The following is a 16,729-nucleotide window of genomic DNA, read 5'->3' as shown; positions in this document are numbered from 1 at the left end:
ATCTCTCAGCCCACAGACTTGTGCTTCCAGCTCCCAGGCTGGGATTCCAGAACATCTGCATGACTTGGGCCACCTCCCAACAGACTGCTCCCCTCCCACTGGGAGTCTGCCAGATGCACTTCCTGCCCTGTGCAAACAGGCTCTCTCTTGCTGGGAGGAACTGCAGACCAAGAGTGACTTTGATCCAGGCAGTGCCATCTGCCTCCCTGGGGCAGGTTGATGACTCAAGAAGAGTAATGCTATGCTTTTGCCACCACTGGTGGTGCTCTCGGGGGCAACACGTGAGCAGGACCTGGGACCTTCTGGCTGGAGAAGGCCTGCAGAGGAAGCACTGGGCCTGGGGCAGTTGGAGGTGATCAGTACCTCCCTCCAAGAGGACCAGCTGTCCCAAAGGAAGCTACAGCAAGGCCTCTGCTCATGACACCACCTCTTGCTGCATATATTGGCAATTCTCTTTCAGGGAAGAGACCGCTGAGCAGGCTACTGACTCTGGTGGTGTCTGACATCCCCAGATTTCCCTGAGTCCAGCTGATCTGCTTTTTGACTGGGGTACATTACACAAACTGCACTAGTGCCCCAGTAGATGATCTCCTAGTGATGGGCAAGGGTCAGGTGTTCAAGGCAATTCTCTGCAAGCAGCCAGCTGCATTCGATGCCACCGATCATGGGGTTCTGCTGACATGTCTGTGGTCTCTATGGATATCATCACTGGAGTGGCTCTGCTGCTTTCAGGGAAAGTGATCCCAGGGCAGATGAGAACAGCGTCCATCCAGGATGCACCAGATGTACATTTCTATATGTAGCCACCATGAGCAGGGGAGTAGCGACCCTGCCAGGAAACGTCAGTTGCATTGCAGGGCTCACAATATGAGCATTCCTAGACCATGCTCACACCATTGTATGTAATGTAACTAGGTACTGGGGTTCTCTGTCACACACACCCTAGTGCCCTTCCACAGGACACAGCATTAGAACAAGCTCACATGAGCTGCTAGGAAAGAGTTGTGCTGGAAGATTTGGTTTAGCCTGCTGATTAGGGGAGCCTGATGTCCATGGGTCTGCCTGGCCTGGCAATTGATCGAAGGGAACTGTAGCCTTACTTTGTGTCTATGAAGAGAAAATTGTTGGGGCTGCCTGACCTCCAAGGGACATCACTGTTTTGAGCAATGACAGATCCCATTAGCCTCATAGAAGCCCCTACCTCTCCCATCAGCACCTCCTCTCTCCTGGATCTTCCTTCCTCCATCCCTTCCCAAGGTGTTTCAGGGCTAGCAGATGAGTGCAACAAAGCGCAAAATTGTCTGCTGCTGCCACGCTGCATCCATCCGACAGCCTCTGCCTTCCCCATGGACTGGAGGCGGGGGCAGGGAGGGGGCCATGAAGCTGCTGCAGACGCTGTCAAACTCACTACAACATTTTCCCACCCACGGGATGGTGGGAAGTAATTCACTTTGACAAGTGGCTAAACCCTGCTTCAGACTCTGCCTTCTCTGACAAAAGCTACTGCCACAAGTCCAGCCCTCCACAAACCCTACGCACTTCTACCCCGACACACAGGAAGCAGGAGGGGCAGAAGCCACTGGGCCAAATGCTGCACTGGGGTAAGCAATGTAACTTCACCCATTATTAAGAGAGAAGAGAAAAGAATCAGGAACAAAAGAAAAAAATATTCCCCCCCCCCCCCCCTTGCACAAAAAACTGTCCCCCAGTGGGGACAGAACCAACAGCACCCTTACACTGGTGGCTCTGTTGCGATATCTGCGCCTACAAATTTACCTTGAAATTTAAATTTACAAATTTACAAGCAAGTGGATGTTCAGAAAAGGTCACAACAACCTAGAACAATAAATGCTGACAGAAAAAGGGAGACAGACTGAATTAGTCCAAACCAAATGTCGGAAATTAGGTCTAATTGGTGAACAAAATAACGAGGGGATGGGCTATTCTGCCCACCACTCTCTTTCGCAGCTCTTAACAAGAGAACACTTTTGTAGGGGACATTAGCGGAAGCAGCTGTCTGCCAACAACCACTACAGAGAGCTTTACCTTGAGGCCTTCCACCCCCACTTTCTCCTGGTAGCCTGGAATCTAGCGCGACACCACTGGGCCTTCATTATCCTGATCCTCTTCCTGACCAGGCTGGGCCAAAAAAGGAACCCAGATCACATAGCCACCTCCACAAGCTTCAGCTAAATCCCAGCCACCACCCGGGATGTGAGACTGCCACTCCACCTCACTCCTCCATGTATGTGTTCTCTTTCCTATCCCTCTCCTTTTTCCTAGTAAGAGTCTGGCTTACCTGGCCAAAACACGCCACAACACTGCCGTAAGAAAGGCACCTACAAGCAATGCCCTAAAGAGATAGACACTAGTACAAGTTTGCCAGATCAAGGAGTGTGTTCTTCCAACAACGAGGCAGGCCAGAGCCAGGAGCTGCATTTTCTATCCTTGCTGTTCTTTTCTTCCCCCTCGTGTGTGCTTTTGGCTTGTTTGGTCTGTCTTGAGTTTAACAGCAAGAGCAATGACAACAGCTCCTGCCCATCTCAGCTAACTCGCTCTCTTTGGCAAAAAGGACTTATCACCATTTTTAATACCATCTAACTGACCATCAAGCAAGGGGTTTTTCCCCTCTAAAGACACACTCTAGCTAAGGGAAAGGGAGCAAGGGACGCTGTTAAAATGAAAGCCTTACTTAACACTTCACATTTCAATGCTTTCACTGGTTTTCCAGCTCTTCAATAAAGGGTTAAAAGGAGTGGTAGCGGTGTTTACACCAGCTCTCTGTATGCCAACCTCTGAACCTTGTTTAACACAGGGTTGGGTTAACACCTTTGACTCTTTGGACCCAAATATTCCATTGAAGTTAATACAACAGCTCTCCATTCCCTGGCCTTGCAGCACTCATTAGTAATCCCGCCTCCTCCAGCAAACCCAAGGTGGAGAGGCAAGTAGCTGCTAGGCCTGGATTTATGGTGGCACTGCCGGTGTAACACATGCCAGCCAGCCACTGCAATAGCAAAGCTCAGCTCCTGGATGGAGGGCTGGCTGACTGTACGCGCGTGCTTGCCCCAAGATGCCGTCACTCAGCACTGTTAGGACGCTGCTGCCGAGAACTGCGACATAGCTAAGTGATAAATGGGTTAGTGAGTTTCATCCCCAAGCATCTGAGGCGTGCACTGTGGAATTACTTCAGTCCGGAAATGCAGCACCCTCTGGAGTGAGGCACCGCAGCTGTTTAATGGTGCACAGCAGCTCAGGACAGGAAGGGATGAAAGCCATACCTAATCAAGCCTGCAGGGAAGGTTACATAGTCCTGGTGTCCTGGCCAAGTTCCAGGCAGCCTAACACATCTAACTCAGGAAATGCATCATGGGACTTTAATTGCCACAGCTAGTCAGGCCCCCCATGGTCAGGTTTCATGCCAGCTGTACAGCACCCCCCAGCATTGTGATGGACTATTGATTCAGAGCAGATGCAGACACCAGCTACCTATCCACCACCACCGAGTATCCCCTGATTGCGAGTCCACCATCAAAATGCTGAGATGGCTGGACACTGCTTGACTTCTAATGCCAGATTAGCTCACAAACCAAGGGGATGTGGCAGCAGAACAGGCTCAACAGACAGCAATGGGACTGAATTTCCCACTCCCCCTCCCACACCATAAAGCCTCTGGCTGCCATGTCCCACTGGACCTATGGGCCTTCAACAGCATGCAGCTTGAGAAGATTGTCAGTGGGCTATGCCCAGACCCCTGTAACCCGGCAGTATCCGAGTGCCTCACAAACATCCCTGAATTCAGCCTCACAGGCAGGTTGGTGTTACCCCATTTTACAGGTGGGCACCAAGAAACCACAAGATGCACCCAAGGCCAAACGGTGTGTGTGTGTCAGAGCCAGGAACCAAAGGCAGATCTCCAGGCTCTCAGGCCAGTGCCTTACCCAAAAGGCCATCCTTCCTTCTGCCCTCATGGGCAGACATCACCATGCTCAAACCACGAACACAACTGACGCTCCACTGCCCCTGTTTTCAATCGGCAAAAAGCGAGGATTCAATGGGCCATGGAGCCTGAACTCTCCACTCTCCCTGGGCGGTGCAGCTTTGCCAGGTCAGCGCTGCAGCCTCTAGCAGACCAGCACAGGGAGCCTGCATAGCTGCTGCCAACACTTCCTAGACACAGGAGCCCTCCAGGGCTGTCAGTCAGGCACCTTTCCGTAGCACTAGAGTCACATCCTGCCTTCCCAGCTTGTCCTCGGCTCGCTGGTGGCCCAGCCAGCCAGCTGGCAGCCAACGCACCTTGGTAGGTCTGAGAGCACCTCCCTCAGGAGCAGGAAGATGAAAGACCGAAGAGCGCTCCCCTCGTTCCACTGACGCCGCCTTTATGGGCTTTCCCCCTACCCTGCCAGATACACGACTCCTTTTATTGCCAATTTTCCATGGGTGGTGAAGTTCCGGATGCTCCGGGGTGGCCTCTCCAGTTTATTTGAATCATATGGGCATATGGTATATTACTGCAATTAAGGAGGGCAGCGGGGAGGGATTTTAAAAAGGACAAATCACCAAACTGCTTCTGCAATTCAATGCACGCGAGGGGCTGTGAGACTTTCAAGCACCCTTTAGCACTGCCGGCACCAGCACCTGAGTGGACGGGCCTGGGGCATTAGATCAGGGACTGGTGGACCCGCTTCCAGGCCTTGGCCTGCGTCACACACGACCCTCCAGGGAGACTCTCACCAGCAAACTGCTATTTGTGGCACCGCCATGAGCTTCCTCCCACCGTCAGCTATAGCAGCTACTTCTCCATAGAGCTCTGTGGTCCTACAATGTAGGGAAGAGGCTGTGTTCACACTGAGACGCTGGGAGGACAAGAGTGGTCAGAGCCGGAGACAGAGGGCAGACAAATGGGGTCTGATTCAGGGCTGATTCGACCACCCCGGGCAAATCTACCCATCCCAAGCCCCAGTTTTACTATGACTACAAATCCCAGCACGCTGTGCACAAGCAGCCAGGCCTTATGATGAATTCCATGCCCCCTCATGCCTAAGCTTGACTTGTAGCCTGCAGCAGAGCGAGGCCCCATTTAGGGAAACTGGGGGCAACCTCAAGCAACAAAGTCCCCCTGACTTCAGCATCCTGAGGCAGCCTTCCACGAAGAGAATCTTTTCATCACCCCACAAGACTGACTGGGCCACCATGCATGGCACGGCAGACTCGGCGGGTGCATCAGACTAGCACAGAGAAGCAGTACGCTTCCTCTCCGTCCCGGGGCCATGTGTCGTTAACAGCTGGCAATCTAGCAGGGAAAAGCTTTCCCTGGAGACAGAAGATCCATACAGGGCCAGCTGCTCTACTGACCCAAACTGTGCGGCACACTTCCCCCATGGAGCCAGCCCACTGCTGTAAAGCCAGCAACCCCACTGAGAAACCTTTTCAAAAGAGCCCTTAAATAACCAGCACATGGTCTTGCAGTTAGTGCAAGGAGTCAGAGTCTTTGGGCAAGTCACTTAAAAAGTGGCCCACAGAGAGGAAAGAAACTGGGTTTGTGCCCTTTTCTGCTTCTTTATGATTTGACTCCAGTAGGGAGTCAAAAAATGTTTGAAGGGTTGTGGTTTGTTCATTTTTTAATTAGATATGTAGGTCTCATCTATCCTGGATGAGTACAGATTTGGAGCCAGAGTGCTTCATATTCAAGTATTTGACAGAACGTCAACCACGGCTACTTCGGTTAGGGTAACGTTCTCAGCAAACATCCTGCAGAGCTGCAACAAGTCTCCCTGTAAAACTGGGGACAGCCAGATGTGCCCAGCATGGTGTTTCTAGGCTTAAAAGCTTGACTATCAAAGCTCTCTCACACGCACACCGTTTTCCACCATACTTCATTCATCTTAAAGAAACAAGCACGCTTTTCCCAAGCTTGCAGGTGACCTGGAATCTCAATTTCCTCCTCAGTAAAACATGCCTAATGATGCTCAGCTACCTCCAGAGGAAGCCGTGATGAAGATGTATTAATGTTTGTGTAGTGCTTTAAGATCCTGAAATGGAAGGTGCCAAAGAAACACGAAGCACTGTAAAGCACAGGCGAAGGTGCCTATATGCTCTGTCACTTATAGGACAGAGAGCGCTATATGGGGGCATGTAGGGCATGCGTCCAAGGAAACATCTCAACACGGGTGATTAGCCAGAGGTAACGTGGGCCTGATTCTCCTCTAAGCTATACTAATTGTGGCAAACTGCCGGCACTACTATCATGGGTCTCACACTTTCTTATCTTGGGGGGGGGGGTGCACCGTTTCTTGTCCCTGAACAAGTGGGGAGGGATAGCTCAGTGGTTTGAGCACTGGCCTGCTAAACCCAGGGTTGTGAGTTCAATCCTTGAGGGGGCCATTTAGGGATCCAGGGCAAAAATTGGGGATTGGTCCAGCTTTGAGCAGGGGGTTGGACTAGACGACCTCCTGAGGTCCCTTCCAACCCTGATATTCTGTGATTTCTATGAACTGGAATATTAACTGCCCCACTAGTGTCCTAGAGGAGGGGAGTGGAGAGGCAGAGACCTGGGCCTGCCCTCTACTCCAGGTCCCTGCCCAGGGGCCCTAGGGATAGCGGTAAACCACTTGAACCACTTCCTTCCCCTGGGCTACTTTCCTCTCCTGCCCTTCAGCTTGTGGGGCTTCCTGCCCTCCCTCTGCACAAACCAAGTGTCCCTTTACCTAGGGTCTTGGTCTTCTTAGCTCACCGCAGCATTTCTCCAAACTCTCCTCTGCTTCCCCCCAAACTGCTCTCTGCTCCAACACCAATCCACTCGGCTTCAACTCCGCCTCTTGTCTGATTGAAGGGTGGGGGGGGGAGGGTTATCAGGTGACTGGCTTCAGGTGCTTTAATTAATCTATAGCAAACTTTCTTCCCTCTACAGGGAATAAGGCTCCCTTCTAACACTCTCCTGCTGCCCTCTGGCCATGCTGTACCACATAATGTAACATCATACACAGGAGAGCAGCTCCTGATTTACACCAGTGAAAACAGAGTCAGACCTATGGAGTTCGGTGTCAAGAGTTCATAGTCAGTTCCAGAGATGCAGGATCTTTCCCACTGGGACAGCACCTCACAGGCATCTTATTCGAGAGGGAAGGATTTCACAGCTTGCGCAGGCAGTCATGAGACGAGGTTACGGGGGCTTGATGGCCCACAGAGGGGAGAATCAGAGGCAAGCTGCTGGGATAGTGAGACAGACCCAGGGGTTTCTATTCTATAGGGAATCAGGACCAGCTGAGGTGCTCACCCACAGCCTCCGTTCCCAGCAACAGTCCTCCAGCATGGGGGGTGGGGGGGGAGGGGGAGAATTTACTGTTGGCTACCCACCTGGATTGCTGCTCAGCTGGGATTTATGCTGCAATTTTCAGCACTGCTAAATAAAGTCAGCAAAGAAAAAGGAGGGAGGGGGGTGGATGGGTCGCGGTGGCAGCATGGCTCCAAAGCTCCCATCACTCACATCTCCACTAAGTGAATCACAAGGCACTTCCAGCTGTTGGGCTCCAGCCTCCAGTGCCTGAAATGCTTATACCTGGCTTCACTTCACACGGACACGCAGGGTACCTCGAACAGGAAGCCTCCCTGCTTTTACTGCATTGCAGGGGTCAGACTCACTGTGAGCGGACAGGCACAGGGAATGCAATCAAATGCCCTGGTGCACACAGAGGCCCATGCCGAGATTTGTACAATGTTTCCCAGGTTCCTTGCATCAGCCGAGGGGCAACCCTGCCAACATCTCTCCATCACCCATCGGCACACTTCTCTGCAACCCCTAGGAGAAGCGTGGCAAAGGGCTCTACGAACTAACTGACATGTGAACTAAGGCCCTGATGCAGAAAGGTACTAGAGCACATGAACAGCCCCAGGGAAGCTAGACAAAGTTAAACACATATTTAGGCCTTAATTCAGGAAGGTACTTGAGGGCACAATCCTGCAAGGTGCCAAGTAACTCACAGAGAGTGTCTCCTGGGTAGAAGTCAACCAGTGTCGAGGGCACTCGGCAGATCCCATGGAATATTCACTGCATGCTGCAGAATTAAACTCTGTCATGTTCCCACTGAAACAGCAAAATTTCCATTGGACTTCAATGGTAGCCGCAGCCCTTCACCATCAGTGAAATGCAGACTGCTCTGACAGCACCACATCAAACAAAATTCAGGGAGAGAGTAATTATGATGGGATAGCCTAGTTTTGGCAATTAATTGATCTTTGACTATTAGTGGTAAATATGCCCAATGGCCTGTGATGGGATGTTAGATGGGGTGAGATCTGAGTTACTACAGAGAATTCTTTCCTGGATGTCTGGCTGGTGAGTCTTGCCTACATGCTCAGGGTTTAGCTGATTGCCATATTTGGGGTCGGGAAGGAATTTTCCTCCAGGGCAGATTGGCAGAGGCCCTGTGGGTTTTTCGCCTTCCTCTGCACCTTGGGGCACAGGTCACTTGCTGGAGGATTCTCTGCAACTTGAAGTCTTTAAACCATGATTTGAGGACTTCAATAGCTCAGACATAGGTCGGGGTTTATTACAGGAGTGGGTGGGTGAGATTCCATGGCCTGTGTTGTGCAGGAGGTCAGGAGACGATCCTGATGGTCCCTTCTGACCTTAAAGTCTATGAGTCTCATTTCCCGTACTAGAATGTAGTCAGCTCACTGGGGCTCAAAATCCCCAGGTCCCACAAGTGCTGCATGATCTTTAAGGGACCATGAGCGGTCAGGACCACAGTTTTACACCTCGTCAGATCCAGCCCCACTACCATTTTGGTAGATGTGGCTTGGGACTGATTCCAAGGGCACCTGTGAGCTTCCAAGTTCTATTTTCTGAAGCACCTCCTTGCAGTTTGCCACCCAACTACTGACCAGGCCCAATTCCATTTAGCTTGGGCGGTCAGATGGGATCACAGCAGTGGATAGGATCTGCAGATAGCAGCTCACTAAGTCTGGATCAGTTCATACACACAGCTGCTCCAAAAAGGTCATTTAATTCCTATATCTGTGACACTCCTGCCCACTGGATATTGTTCATCTCTTTGGCTACCTCTTACATTGGTGACAGCCTCTGAGAAGCTCGAAGGATAAACGCTTCTATCCATACTGGTCTCATCCTTTGCTAATCAGCCAACATGCCTTCCCCTCTCCTCCTTGTGCATCTCCTGGAGGTGCTTAAACAGACCCCGGTTTTGTGGTGCTTCCTCTCTTCCCTGTGCCGATGACAGCAGCTCTGGGGCCAGCATGCTAACTGATCCTAATGGGCTAGTGCAAGGATATGAAATATTGCTTTGGGCTAGAGGTGCTGACTAGCTAGTTGCAAAGCCAAGATGGAAATTCACCTCAGCTATATCTGCTTCACAGAGCACCCTGCACAGTAAAGAGGGGGCACTAGTCTATGCGATCCCAGGGCCTGCCAGACAGAAACCCTCTCTCTAGACTTCCTGCTTCACTAAAGAGGACAGTAGAATGCACCATAAAATGCCAGAACTCTTGCTGTTTGCTGTCCTTGGTATTTGTGATGTCACAGGATGCTGCATTATGGGATACCATCAGTGAGCTAGGAAGCACCAAGAGGATATCAAGGGGTGGAATTGTACCTTATAATATGCGGATTCCCTGACCTACTCGGTGCCTGCCGATTCAGGGGAACATTCTGCACAGAAATCCAGGCTGCTCAGCTTTGCTGTGTGGTTCACCTATAAAATGGTCACTCTTTTGGTTTCTCAGGCACAGCAAGGTGAATTAAACAGATTACACTGAACCAGAAAGGGCAGCAGGGACAGACTCAGAGTTGTTAGCAGCGGCTGGACTGTACATGTTCAGTTCTCACTCTGGGACATCAGCACTGGATGCCCACAGCAAAGATGGCCCCCCTTGGCCTCCCAGGGTATCTACCCAGAAGGAGAAAACCTTCACTTGCCCCAGCCAGGCCTCTGAAATTCTCACTCCTGTGATATTTCAGTAAGACAGTAATTACCAATTAAGCACCTACAAATTATACTGTACCCTGGAAAACTTCGGACCCAGACTTTATTAAGCACAACATACTGTTTACTAAAAAGAAAAGGAGTACTTGTGGCACCTTAGAGACTAACCAATTTATTTGAGCATAAGTTTTCGTGAGCTACAGCTCACTTCATCTTTATGCATCCGATGAAGTGAGCTGTAGCTCACGAAAGCTTATGCTCAAATAAATTGGTTACTCTCTAAGGTGCCACAAGTACTCCTTTTCTTTTTGCGAATACAGACTAACACGGCTGCTACTCTGACACTGTTTACTGCCTCCTTCAGAGTACGATTGTTCAAGTTAGCAGCTAAATAGCTAGAATCCAGCTGTCCAACTGTCCAACCATAACCAATTAACACCTTAATTGCCAAGTACCATAGAAACAGCACACCAGGAACAATCTGATTCCCAGGCAATCCCACTGCACTACACCCCTCACTATACAATGCCTGCTCCCCCCACCTGCAGCTCCCCTCCCTCTCTCCCGGCTGACTGGTAGCCACGGGCAGCTGTGTGGTGTACTGACCGGCCGGCCCTCACCCTGGGGTCCCCAGATCACTGCATTTTCCACTCTCCACCCCACCCCCCACAGCTCAAGCTCTCCTCTAACCCTACAGTCCTCCCTCCCATCCCATCCCCCATGCACACAGCTGCTAAATAAATCCAGGCACATCATCATTCTTGGATTTATTTATTTTTTTTAAAGTTCCACGATTAAGGAGTTAAGGCAGGTCAAATTCTGCAGCCTGTTTAAACGCACATCTCCTGCCCCTCCTGCCAAGGACTTCCCCCTCCTGAGTAGTCTTGGCACAGGCTGGCATGTGCACACTCTGAGGGGAGGGAGGGAAAGCTAAGCAGCACCACTGCCAGCCCATGGGTCACAGACGAAGGAGAGAGAGAGTCAGCATTCTGCCCACAAGAGACTTAACACTACACATGACAGATGGGGCTTGTCGACTGCTGTGACCGCTCAGCCACCTTACTATGGACAGTGCACTTGCAGACAGCCTATTAAACACACAGAGCAAGCTGAGACGCTCCCCCCCCGCATCCTCCAGGCTGGCTCTAGCACCCAGACTCGCACTCCAAGGGAGTGGGAAGTGTCTACATGACTGCAGTGAACCAGAGCATCGTGACCCGATTTTATTTGCTCATTAGGAGATTCTGTACTGTCCACGTGCTCTGCGTCATGCCTAATTCACCCACCGCCATGGCATCTCGGGGCCGGGGAAGCTGCTGTCAATACGTTGACAATCCTGATGATCAAGCAGTCTCATGCCAGAGGATGGAATCCCAGGGCGCGTGCTAATTATTTTTTTTAAACACCCCCAGAAGCATTATGTGCTTCTAAATCTATCCCTCTCTGCAGACACACACTAAAGCCACCCGGCAACACAGCTGTGAAAGACTCCTCACTCAGCTTCCTAGCATGTTAACAACAAGCAGCTATGGTCTGATGAGACTCCCTACTCCAGCCAAGGCTGCGTGACCCTCAGCACAGGGACCAGAATAAGCACAGAATTGCCAGTGCACACAACCTCAGTCCCCTAAATGTAGTCTGAATGGAGACACCGCCTCCTCTGGCTCAGGGGAAAGAAGCTGCTGCTTTCCTGCCATTCTGCTTTTGGTCTGCATGGCTATCTGGAGGCACTCTCATCATGCCAAGGGTCAGCTGGAAAGAAACTGCTTGCATCACAATCCAGCCTGGGCAGACCAATGTATAGCTCCCACCAGGCTCTAAGGGGGACCACAATAGCCATTCGGTGAGATTTTCGAAGACACAAACTCTCACTAACCGTCAATGGGAGTGAGACACCAAACCGATACTGGTGCACCCATTGTCTTTAAAACAAAGGCGGGCGCCTGTGGAAACTACAGGGCCCAGCAAGCACTGCCACTCTGAGCACTGCATGCTGGGAGCTGTAGTCTCCAGGGTCTTACCCACTGCACTGAAGATGAGGGGGCTGCAATCTGATCCATTGTACACAAGGCAGAGGCAGCTCTCGGGCTCCCAACAGGTTGTCAGGCTGGCCTTCCACAGGACAAACTTTGCGTGGTTCTGGCACCAATCCAACAGCTGTACCTTTCTGTGAAGCTCTGTCAGTATGTCTGGGCGTGGGAGGGAGGTAAACGGCAGGGCAAGGAGGCATGTAGGGTACACCCTGAAACACCAGGGCCACACCCTGTACAGATTTGGGGTGAACCGCCCAGCAAAGACACAGATCTCAAAGTGAATGTGTGCGTAACCTTCCAGTCGGGGGCTGCAGGCACTTTGCTGCTGGATTTGATAACCTGCTATACCAGAGAAGAGCTTCCACCTAGTACAAGCCATCTGTAACACAGGCTCTTCCCCCCCACCCCCTTCAGTTGGTTTCTTCATAACTCGTCATTGCCGACTTCAGTTCCACTCCCAGGGATGCAGAGAGAGACCATTTCTGGCATGAATGACGGGATGTTCTGTTAGCTAGTCCTCACCAGCTGCATTATTTGTGCTCTGCTAGTACTGTGCCTGGAGGCCTGGTGAGGCTTGCAGTGGGTCACTGGGCAGCTGTAGTCCTGGGGGAAGGTGCCCTAGCAGTTATTGGGAAGGCTAGGCACTAGAGGGAAGAAGGTCTGGAACAATGCAGCGGCGAGGCCTCACTCAGAGCAGAGCACAGATGCACAATGTAATCTACAGCCCAAGGACTTTTACATTCCAAAAGCACTGACACCTCATTCTCCCAGTCCTGATCAATTTTCTTGTTGTGCCCCGACCCCCAGAACAGTTGCCCTCCCCATCACACTGGCCATCTCACCCTGGATTCAGATGGACCACTTGCAACGGACATGGCCCAGAAGTCTGTTTCCCCCAGGTACAGCAAACAAGCTTGAGATAAGTTGAATGCAGTTCTGACAGAGCCCTTCTATCCCACTCCATGAGCTGCCCAGGGACTCAGGGGCAGGGAAAAATCACTACCTTTTAAATGTTCTTCTGTTGGCTTCTCAATCATCTTGTTAACCAAGACCTGACTTTCCATTCTGTAGGAGCGTAGGTGAGGTCAGACCAGATCACACTTAAATCCAGCATCCTGCCTCCTGCAGCGGCCCATACCTGATGCTTCAAAGCAAAGCAAAAACAACCACCCAACAATCCAAGAAGCTTCCTGCCTGACCTCTGCTGTGATCAGCTGTCACCTCAAAGCCCGCGATTCGGTCACCCTTACCCTTGGCTGCTGGGACACATTGTAGTGGGAGTGCAAGGGTTAACACAGCCAGTTTCTCAGAGGGGCAGACATTCCCCAGCACTCTGCTGGCGCAATATTGGCTCTCTTATTTCCCCAGCCCTTAGCATGACCTCTGGGGAATCGTCCTACCTTTGCCTTCCTTGAAGTGGCTGAACCGTGCCTGGGAGCTCAGCAGGTTCCCCCTTTCTGCTGCCAGCATATTAATTCCATAGTTACTTCTGAGAGGCAGCTGTGCACGATGTCTCTCGGCGGCCCCAGAGCTCCTTCGGGATGATCTTCCCTGAAATACTGGTCCACACTTCCGCTCCAAACCTGTTTCCTTTCAGGCAGCAGAGGAGTTTGCAGTGAAACTAACAGAGCTGTTCAGGGAAGACTCAACAGAGCTCTCTTTTTTTAGTGCTCGCTCTTCCCCCTCCCGCCAATCCCCTCTCCTTTCCCTGCCCCCCAAGTCCCTAAGGACTTTTGTCCAGGTATCAATGAGGAGAAATGCATCCAGAATGCTCCAAACCCGTCTCCAGACCCCTCCCCAAGGGGGTACAGCAAGCAGTTCCAGTGGCATGGGGGACCCACCAGCTGCCAGAGCAGCTTTCACACACACAGGAGACTGCTTCCTTGATAACCAGCCCACAGCTCTGGACTCGCTCTGGAAGGGATCATGAGGACAGGACCATGGACCTGAGTGTATTCACAACAAAATGCTAACCTGCTTCTGTAAAGCAAAACCATCAAGGCGTCTGCAGACTGGGAGACAGCCACAGATCTGCGTGTACATGCAGATATCAGATATCACAGCGATGGGTGCAGAAAGAACCTAGAGGAAGTGGCAAAGCCACTGGTCTCTTGCTACACCAATGGTGAGCATCTTGACATTAACACTATTTAAAACACAGGCCAGCTGTGCTTTCTCTACTGCACTACAGCAGAGCTCTGTGCTGCCAGAGCCCAGGCAAAGGGTCTCAATATTTGCTTTCGAAATCCAATCCATGGGCTCTAAATGCAGCTATTAGATTTTGCACTGGGCTGGCCCTTACCATGCACTTTCTGAGTCCACATGCAGATTCCTGGGGAGGGCCACAGGAAAGAAAAGTTATAAAACCCTTCCATTGCCCTGGAAAAAGGATACATAGCTTTTCACTTCTAGGTCCTGGCTTGGAATCCCGCCCAGGTTGGTAGGGCCTGAACTCCATTATCACTGGAGGGCTGTTCAGCGACCTACGTGTGGCTCAGTTGAGGCCCCAGTGAACAAGCATCCTCCCTCCCAGAATTCACCCCACCAGGGCCAGAGACACCAGACTCCCTTTTTGTCCCAGGCTTATTGCGAAGGCAGCACAAGGGGGAACCCTGTCCTGGTGCTGCTGCTGCTGCTACCTGTTTGTGGGCAAACTGAGCACATCAGTCTCCAGAGCTACCATGCCACCACCAGTCACCAGCACTATGGTGCACATGCATGGACTCCACAACCCTGCCCCACCCCCCAAGTATGTCCTCCGAGCTCTCCACAGCTCCAGAGCAACATGTTCAAAATAGCAACAATTTAAACAACCGAGAGGCTTTGCAGACTAATGCCCGGGTCAAGCTGCCTGTGTGCTAAACATACAGGTGCGACTGAAAGGCTGGGGATGTCTCAGGAGCAGCTGGGGGGCCACAAGGAAGCCAAGATATCACCCCAAGCACCATGTGTTTCAGAGAGACCTGGCACACAGAGAGTTACAACCCAGCATTCCCAGCTAGATGGTATCCGTGGCAACGAGCAACACTCTTACTCCACCAAGTCCCAGCTGAAGTTCAACACCATGGTGATTCCCAGAGGGAATAACAGCGAAGCGCACAGAGCTAAGCCAGACGTGCCCATCTCACTACTAACATAGCACCCCGCTGCTGTGGGGGGGTGTCCCAGTACTGGCATTACAGACGGATCCCAGCCAGATGACAGCCCAGAGGGAAGCAGAGAAGAAGTGAAGACCCTGGCCCCATGTCTAGCATGAGCAGGAAGGGTGTCCAGAGACACGCAGGCCATGTCTGTACCATTACGGTTTGGGAGACAGGGTCTCTCTTCCCTGCTCCACACATGGAAACAAGCAGCATAATCTGCTGCAACTCAGACACATCATGAGTCAAACCAGAGCCAGGTCTTCTCCAGCCGCATCTTAGCTCGGGGCCTCTTTGAGCCCAGTCTGAGAGACCTGGAAGCAGTTCGCCAATTCCAGAATCCCCATGCGCACAAGCCGGTTTTGGCTGGTGCTGCACAGAAGTGGCTCCACTCAAATCCAGAAGCTCTGGAAATATACCCCTGACATCCCTAACTGAACCTCCCACCTCACAGCACAGTCCCTGGTTTGTGCTGTTCAAATTAAATGGCTCAGAGAATGAGATGAGAAGAGGGGAGTTTAGGGAGGTAAAGAGTAGAGGGAAAATAATAAAAAGTTTCTGGCAGGTCTAACCCTGCTCCATGTAGAACTGAGGTGAGGGAGCTCTCAAAAAACATGAGCCACCCAGTAGGCAGTTGTAGCCTCTGGGAATGAGGTATTTGGCTCTGTTTGAGTCAGGCCAGAATCCACTGGGCTGCTAGAGAGACTAATAGATCCTCATAACTCCACACAAAAATTCCCCTACAAAAACATCGGTTAGAGCCAAATTTCCCATATAAGCTTATTTACACAAGACCTGGAGAAATGTCCCAAACTAGTGATCGTATCATTTTTACCTACACAGAGACATGGCTCAAGGTCTGAGCAAATGGGATGGAAGCCAGGAAACTCGTAAGACTGACCCAGACTCTGCCACTAATCGCTTGTCTACACTTGCAGCTGTAGAGCGCTTTGGGCTAAACCAGCCTTCGGAGAGCACACCAGGGAAAGCGCTCCAGTCTGTCCACACTGAGAGCTGAAAGCGCACTGGCGTGGCCACATCTACAGCAGCATTGGGAGCAGTGCATTATGGGCAGCTATCCCAGCATTCAAGTGGCTGCAATGTGCTTTTCAAATGGGGAGGGGGTGGGGTGGAGTGTGTTGTGTGTATGTGGGGGGGGAGTGGGTTTTGGGGGGGCTGAGAGTGTGTCAGCACACTGACTTGTAAGTACAGACCCCCTCCTTCCCACGCCACTCTCTCTCTCACTCACTCAAAGCAAACATTAGCTGTTTGGTTTTTTACATGGAGCTTTGAAAGGGCCAATTCCACATTCCTCCCAAGTTCACAACAAAGACAAGAGAAGGAGTACTTGTGGCACCTTAGAGACTAACCAATTTATTTGAGCATAAATTGGTTAGTCCCTAAGGTGCCACAAGTACTCCTTTTCTTTTTGGGAATACAGACTAACACAGCTGTTACTCTGAAAAAAGACAAGAGAGGCCACTTCAGTTAATGGGATTATGGGACGTTTCCAGAGGTCAATCGGAGCGCTGTAACGTAAATTCTCGTGTACACTGGACCTGCAGGTCTCACCCAGTACACAATAGCCGTTAATCCTCTGGTGGAGGTGGAGTAT

At 51.3% G+C, this 16,729-nt stretch overlaps 1 protein-coding gene across 6 annotated transcripts in view; it reads right to left on the bottom strand.

Moving 5' to 3' along the window:
• Positions 1 to 16,729, bottom strand: part of CAPN15 (calpain 15) — a 95,704-nt gene that overhangs the window by 49,968 nt on the left and 29,007 nt on the right. The window contains exon 1 of one of the 6 annotated variants that reach the window (XM_048866764.2): positions 13,375 to 13,573. The exons of the other annotated variants lie outside the window; for them this stretch is intronic. The gene's annotated coding sequence lies outside the window, so the exon portion shown is untranslated. Of the gene's footprint in view, positions 1 to 13,374; positions 13,574 to 16,729 lie in introns of those variants that run through there. 6 annotated transcript variants of the gene reach the window in all.

This window comes from Caretta caretta, chromosome 10 (assembly GCF_965140235.1).
Source record: "Caretta caretta isolate rCarCar2 chromosome 10, rCarCar1.hap1, whole genome shotgun sequence".
Lineage (NCBI taxonomy): Eukaryota > Metazoa > Chordata > Testudines > Cheloniidae > Caretta > Caretta caretta.
The sequence above is the reverse complement of the archived record's forward strand: the minus strand, read 5'-3'. Positions and strand labels throughout refer to the sequence as shown.